Here is an 8519-nt window from a genome sequence, read left to right as displayed (position 1 = left end):
AGTCCTCAAAATGAAAGTATGCTGACAAAAGAAGGTTTTCTGCCAAAATACATCTAATGCCTTTGTGAACAACCTAAACTGAATTGACAAATTCACTTGCCTGGTATTGCTTTTTGCTGCGTGCATGACAGGGATTCTGTCACTCCAGCTATGTCTCTATTAATTTTCAACACCCCAGCAACCTTATCTGTGCTGATGAAGCTTTGCAGCGCAGCCCAAGACTCCAAGGATCACATATGTAGGTTGTTCAGCACATTGCTCAGCACTGCTCCTTCGTGTGGCTTCCTTCTTCCATCAAACAGCATGACCTATTATTCTTAATATATTTTCAAACAAATATTGCATCTAGAGATCTTCATATAGAAATCTTTTTTTCTAGGAGGGAACCCAGCAAGATTTAGACATGTCTCTCCTGCATGAGATAGTAGGAATTGTCATGGGGATCTCACATCTTAAAAGTAAATTTTAAAAAAGCTGGAACAAAAGGTATGCCAGATTAAAAAACAACCACCCCTTATCTTGAATTTGGTAAGCCATGTTTGGTGCATTGTGCGTAATGCATATGGGGAACGCATTGTGGGTAACTGGAAAGCTGCTTAACTTTCAAAACTAGAAAGGATTCTATCCTTTCTTCTTATTGTAATATAAAATACTTCAAAATGACTAGTAAGATCTATTTAAAAATTGCAAAAATTCCCTGAACCATATACCCAGAGACCTATTACTTTAAATTGCGTGATTTATAGTCACTGTATGAGTATCTGAATTAACAAAATGATCTCAGGAAATAGTGAGGAAACAAAACGAAACAGGAACGCTGCCTATCTGTGAATGACAACTTCCTAAACTCTGCTCCCAACATTCCAGTTAGCTCCTTTTTCCTTTTCTTAATTTCATCCTATCTTCTATATTCATATCTTTGCTCAATCTTTCACAAGACTTGTCTTTCCTGAGGCAGTTTAACCACACTGGACTTTTAAAGGAAAGGAGGGAGAATGAAAACAGGAATAAAGTCCTGTCTAAATTACGCAAGGCAATATATTAATATGCATTTATAAATATGTGCTGCCCTACTCAACAGAGATGTTCCATGGTCACCTGCATATTCCAATATCATCCTCTCTTATTTTTTCATTTCTTTTTCTACTTCTGATAGTTATAATTGAAATTATTATAGCTGAATTTTCTTCAAGTTCACCCTGAAGCAGTAGAGCTGATAAATTAAAAAACCTTAATTAATAAAGGTTTTGCGTGACAGCTTCATTTTCAGATTAAAATTCTCAGGTCCTCTAATTAGGAAAAGAATCAAAAGAAATAACTGAAATCTTTACACACAAAACCATCATTCAAAATTTAGATGTAGCATCAAAAATGAAAGCAAGCAAAACTAAACCCCTTCTCCAATTTGAGTTGCTTTTGTTTGTTTACATACATCGCAATATAGTTTTACATAGCCACATGTATTTACTACGTAAAATGCCTTTTTACAAAATACTCCTTTTTAATGCATTTGATGATCACACTCAGATTAAAAACTTTCAATACTGTGTCTATCTCTGTATTTCAGTCTTGGAACTTGATGTATTCCCAAACTCTTCAAGTACAACTCTGCACTGTTCATTTCTTTGCCATCCTCTGTACACAGTGCCCACCGCTACAGCAGAAAAATGGTTCGCTGTTTACTTTTATAGTTCCTTAGAACTCTTAACCAGCCCTCAACGAGGTAAGGGGATAATATCTCCTTATTTACTTATCAATAAGCAATTCCTGGAAAGATTAGGTTCCAAAGTGTCTACTAAATGAGTGCCTAACTGAAATGTCAAGGACCTGTTAACTTGGAAGTAAAGCATTCATAAAAGACTTCAATACTCAAAAAAATAGTTTCTACTGATATCACTGCTCATCATTTTTGCAAATCAGACTTCAGAACACCATGAGTGCCTAATTAGCCAAACTACAATCACACTAAAGTATTTTGCTTAGTGTCACAAAGATGACTATCTAGTACATTAATCTCATTTTTTTCATCATTCTGAATTCTTCCGCACCCTAGGGAATTAAGCTTGTATTGGCCCATCTGGAGGTTTCCAGCAGATTGGGCTCCAGACTATTTCACAGCCACACAAGATGGAATGACCTCTCTAAGTACACTTGGGTGGAACAGCAGCAGGTGAGCAAAAGTACTGTACTGAATCAGGCCAAAGGGTTTCTGGCATCTCCTACTGCATCCAAAAGCGCAGCCTAGAGAAAAACGCATTGCTGCCTTCACCAAATAGTTTTCCAGACTCCAGCTTATAGCTCATGGGTTTTCTGAACCAGCAGTGATATCTGTATTTTTTTTTTAGTTCTGACTGGATTTCCATCCTGTGATAGCATCTATAACATCTTGTGGCAAGAGCTTCTGCAGCTTAACTACATATTGTTTGAAAACAAAAAACTCAGCCAAACCCCACCCAATTTTGTTTGCTCTGATCTAGCCATTTCAACTGATTTCTAAGAAGTCTTATACTGGAACAGGTAGATGACCATTATCTCTCTCTTTAGCTTTTCACAGCTATTTATAATTTTTGCAGACTATAATAATATTCTTTTTGATGGGACTGCAGAATTGAAACACAGAGCTGCCTAGAAAAGAGCTCGCCCAGTATGAGAATTGCTAAAAATCAGTTTTAAACTTTTTCAACATGGAAAACTCAAAGTGACTAGAAACGACAAAACTGAGGAAGGAAATTATTGTTCAGGGAGGTTCTTACTTCCTTGCTTAGTTGCAGCTAACACTACAACTTTCTGAATTGCAAGGGACTTTGGTCAGTCCACTCTGTCCCTTCTAAGTTCCTTCTTGCTTCCTCTGAGGCCCCAACTCACATGACTAACCCCTGCTCCTCTCAGCAACCTCTTTGCTTGAGTTTCTATCTTCCAGTGTTGCTATGTCTCTCTCACTTCTCACATCCAGCATTTTCTGAAATTTTCCCTCCCGTGAAAGCTATTGACTTTGTAGTCAAAAGGAAAAAGATACTATCGATCACGTTCTGCTCTTGGCAGCTCATTCAGCTTTAGAAGCCCTATTTTGCTCGCTTGTTTCATGCATGTATCTTCTTGCATGCCCTCAAACATCCCAAACATCCTCACTGTTCTTTTCCAAACTCTTCCTACTTTCAATATAACAGATTTAAGGTGGGAGAGACCAGAAATGTACAACCAATTACAGCCAGTGAGGGAATGCTATTGATTTAAACATTTTGACCCTTTTTGTGAGTTGTTCCTCATGCTCTCTTGACCCTCATTACTTTTTTTTTTTTTTTTTTTTTTTTTTTTTTTTTTTTTTACATACAGCTTTCCAGAATACATGGTCTTCTTTATTTTATTTGGATAACTAAAAATCAGTCCTTCTTACTTCTGTTCATTTCCAGTACCTTGTTCTTCAACTAAACAGACCTTTCCTAGACCTTTCCCAAAACTTCCTTGATAGCTGGTAAGTAACAGCTCTCTTTGCCTTTAGGAATTAAGATGCCCCAAAATATGTGCTGGCATGCAGATCAGATGCCAGCCTAACATATTGCTTGATCGGGGAATCTTGGCAGCATTGCTCTTGCTGAGTACAGATTTGTACTGAACATGTATCAAAATTATCAAGTAAATGGCCTTCCCCCCAAACAGTATAGACATGTATGTGAAATTTTCATTTTGCAGGCACCAAAAACTTCAGAGGATGTCAAGAGCAAGAGAAGGAAAATAAAAGCTATGTTCTTGCCAGAGACAAGTGTGGCAGTGTGCTTCCCCCCCAGCCCAAACCATAACCACCAGTGGGGGTCATGATGGCTGCATCCAGCCTAGGCTGGACTTTAGGGGATGGATGGCAACGTGGTAGCCAAGGGCTGTCTGGAACAGGGATCCAGATGTCTCACTGGTATGCAAATATAACTGTAAGTCAATCATCTTACTCTATAAATAGCGGACAGCAAAGGGCCAGTTGAGCTGTCCTGCACGGCAGTGGGCTGCATGCCAGGGTCTCCCCTTGAGTAGGGACACCTCTCAAGGTTACACCTCGAGGTTAAGAGATTCCTTGCTGCAACAGATTCTCAGTAAGTGATTAATAGCATGCTAAATTAAACTTCGAAGTCTTAGCAAAGTGATTGGCATGGTTTGGGCCAGACTGTACACCGTGCCTTGCCACTGAATCTCATCAAACCACTGTAGCGTTTACCATTGAACTTTGTAAATTCAGTCTTTTATTGATATAAAGTATATTGTTGCTTCTCTCCATCTGTGTGACTCCATATGCATGACTCCATTGGCGACAAGGAAGCAGCCTTACTGAGTAGCCGAGAGGATTGGAAAGAGCGTCAGATTCACTGTTTTATGTATTCAGATAGCGAAGATGCTCAGGCGCTTTAGCAGGTGGGTGAAAGGCAACATGCTGTCCGTGTGGAGTGCAAGGGGTATGATCTAGCATTGCGTGATAGATGGTGTATCCCATCCAATCTGCAAGCTTTCATAGATTTTAATTAGTCGGCCTATGGCATGCTTTAGCTGGTCAACCAACTCCAGAAGCAGTCACAATCACTGCCATCTTGCATGTCTCTGCTCATCTAAAAGAAGAGTAAGACGGTGCCTTGAATGTATAACCCTGTTCTAATTATTCAGCTATGAACAAGTCTCACTTCTAGTTACATAGATGAAAAAAATCATGTATACCATTCTGAACATTTGAAGACATCCAAAAAACTGACTCACAGCCAAAAAACACACTCCAAAAAGAATATGTAGTGTAGTTCATATTTCCAGAACGAATGGAAAGTCTAGCATTTTACTTTTTGTAGATTGTTTATGCCAACATTATTTTCAGCAAGACAATGTGTTTAAAAATTACCATCATTGTCAAAGGCATGTTTAGGATTAAAACTAACTTGAAATGCGTGTTTCTGTTACTGAAAAAAAAAATCACATTAATAACATACATTAAGTTCCCCAAAACAGATTATTTTCCCCCACCTTTTTCAATATAGAAGACTGAATATACTGGTCACATTTGTGTGTGTATGTTTGAGCAGGAATGCATGTATGTATGTATTTATAAGCACATGTGAAAATACATCTTTTACTGGATATCATCAATTTGAAGGGCACACCCAATTTTTCCATATTTTCAACATCCAAATTTGCTGAATGATACCTGTCCCAATTTCTTCTGACTATGTAAAGCTGACTTCAAATTGCAAATGCTTATTATATTTACTTAACATTGACTGTCTTCATACACTACAAGATATACACAGGCAGCTTGTTTTAGAAGAGAGGAAGCCTTTCATACAAGTGTAAATGAAAATCATCAAGACAGACCTGCTGAACAAGCTCAGTTCTTTACTGGAGTATTATAGCAGGTATAACCTCAACCTGGCAAACAGTGTGCTAAAAAACACTTCAGACACTTATTACGCACAAAACAGTATTTATCTGTACCGAGAACTAGGAATGGAAAAAAAAAAATAAGACAACAAACATATCTTTGAACAGTCAAAGACCAACAAAAGGAAATAAAGTAAGTGCTCAGGAAAATTTCTCTTCACAGAATCCTGCACATTATGCAGAACTCTTCTTTGTACCTGGATGAAATAACTAATTGTTAAAACATTTTTAAATCACAAGCTCCATATTCAGGAAAAAAAACCCACAACATTCAGGTTTGACATAAAAAAAGTTATGCAACATTCAAAAAGCTAAGTAAGATAGTTGCATGCAGGAAATATTTACTTGGCAGAATAAAGCATATGTATTTTAAAAGAATTATTAAAAATCGAGTATGAAAGCAATGTGCCTATCAACAGACACCAAAACCCGATTTGTATCAGCAACAATGAATTGTCACTGTGAAGTATTAGTGTTTCATCATAAAGCACGCATAATAATGCACCACCATGCATGAGAGCATTTCCAAGTTTTCAAACACAAGCAGAAAGAAGAGTTAAAGGAAGAGACAATTCAACTGCAGTTTAGAAAGCAAACGACTACATTTTAGTCACGTGAAGATAGCAAGTCTTCCTCTGGTACAAATACGATAGATCATGCTGGATTTGTGTGACAGAGAAGAGCTGGAGACAGGGCGGTAGAAGATCTTACCACCATGGGTGAGTATCTCAACTGCTCTGGGACATTGTGGCCATGTGATCTTGTTAAACAGCTATAAAAGAAACAGATTTTGGAGGGGGAAACCCCCCCATATAATACATCACCTAGCAATGATCTGAGCAATTTCTTAAGATAACTGAATGTTTTTCCAAATTTTTCAAGAGACTCTTTGCATACTGTTTCACGAAATTTTGTTTATTATACCATATTTCCTATTTACCCCAAGACCTACAAAAGTACTTATGTACTAGTTCATCAATAATCATGATCTGTAATTCAGTAAAGTCACATTAAAATGCAATTTTTCTTTCCTAGGCACACATGCTACTCAAGATTTTGAAACCTGCCTCTCCACTCGTCTCATTTGGTCTGTAGCAATCTGAATCTGTTTTTACTCAGCAGTTGGTTTCTTCTCCCACTGAAAAGAGAATGAACTGTATGAAAGGCAGACCAAATAACAAGGTCTTACAAATATCAAGGACACAATGAAATCAGCTTGTATTGAACAAATTGGTCAAAAGATTAAAAATAGGTAAGAATGCAGGAAGAATTTAAAATATTTTTCAAAAGTGTCGATACAAAGAGTTACAGCACAAACCTGAGGTTTGTTGTTTTCTAAGTATTAAACACAGCACAAAACAATGCAAGGAAAAGAGACTGCCAGCAAGCCACGAAGAAAAGGAGAATATTTAGAAGACAATTCTACATGTAATTCAATTAAGAACACTCAGCTACGTAGAATCTCTTAAGATTATTAGGACACTCAGAGCCATGTACTGACAATGCCTACATCCAAAAGGTTTTGCTGGTATGCTCAGTTTGCTAAGACAACCCATCATCAGTTTGATGCTGCTATCAACCTATGAAGAAGAGGGAATGAGCCAGTTTTCCACTTCATCATGTAATTTTTTATTCTGTGCAATGTAAGAAAATCTCATCAGAGAATGGTTACTGCAATTGCAAGCCACAACTGTATTGAAGTCCAGGTCACCAGTCCTGAATTAGACCTTACAATCTTAGGGATGAATAGCCACAGGACTTCAAGTACATTATAGTGGAAGCACAGCACATAGTTACATATTATTAATCATTTTCACTGACATCAGCCCTATTCTTGTGTCCCAGCTCAAAGAGCCAAAGTTCTTGATTAATATTCAGAATTGCTAGCCAAATGCTTTCATACTAAATATAACTTCATCTTGATTCCTTCAGGGGCACAGCCTTTCTCAATGCCTATATAATGACAGTGAGACAGTTTATCAAACTGTACTGTTAACTTTTTAATCAATTTACTATCTATTTGTTGGTTTACTGTGTGACACGAGATAAAGCCTCAAGAGTTCAATATGCCTCATTGTAAAATTTCAGTAATATTCTCCCCCTTTAAAAAGGGTTTTTTTCATTAGAATTACCTTTATTCAGTCTCACTGTGGTAGGCTGTGCAACTGTGACATAAAAAAAAAAAAATATTGCCATTAATGTGACTCGGTTTCAAGGCCATATTTTCATCTGATGGAGCAAATGGTAATTTGTTTGTTATCTGTCACTACTTTCCAACTTGAATGCATGTAACAGCGCATTAGCAAAGCTGATACATTATAATGAAAGCAATAAAATGTAAATTCATATAAGCAAAATTTAAAGTATTTACAAACTAAAACAGATCAGGGAAAATAATGCCAGAATGCATGCCATTTTAGAAGGCACATACTTGTGTATGTACATCAACCAGCTTGTTCAAAAAGAAAATAAAATATAGGAACACTTCACCACAGTTCGTGTTACCATTTAATCTTACACTATAGCTCCACCAGTTGGAAAGAGAAACCAGACATATAACCTTGTTAAATGCTAACATAAAAAATTAAAGAAAATACGCCTGCATAATATCACAGGCAACAACATACAAGGGTAAATTAGGCAATACTGAGCAAGAAATACATTATACAAAACAATGGTATGCTTCACACGATAATTCATACACATACACAATTGCAGACTGGATAGGATGGTTAATTCTGAGATGCATTGATGAAACAAGAGTAACATTATCCTGGAGTGACTGCAGTGTCCAATTTCTTACCACAGTTTCTCCAAAGTAAATACTTGTCAAACCACAATCATTCTGCTCTTTTAACATCCATCCCTCTGTGAAATAACTGCAAATGTAAAGCTATGGAAGCCAATGAAACACCCCACAGCTCCACATAAAGGCAAGGGGGAGGCCAAGACTGCAAGAGAGAACCCAACCCCCTCTTGCAATCACACCATCCCCAAAACAACTACAGAGCTAAATGGGCCTCGGGCTAACAGAAGTCAAGAAAGAGACCAGGAGTGATGATCAATGAAGACCTGCAGCCTAACCCGTTTGTCATCAAGGGCACAGGCAGATC

Source organism: Vanellus vanellus (genome assembly GCF_965231255.1).
Source record: "Vanellus vanellus genome assembly, chromosome: 2".
Lineage (NCBI taxonomy): Eukaryota > Metazoa > Chordata > Aves > Charadriiformes > Charadriidae > Vanellus > Vanellus vanellus.
Note: the sequence above shows the minus strand (reverse complement) of the source record.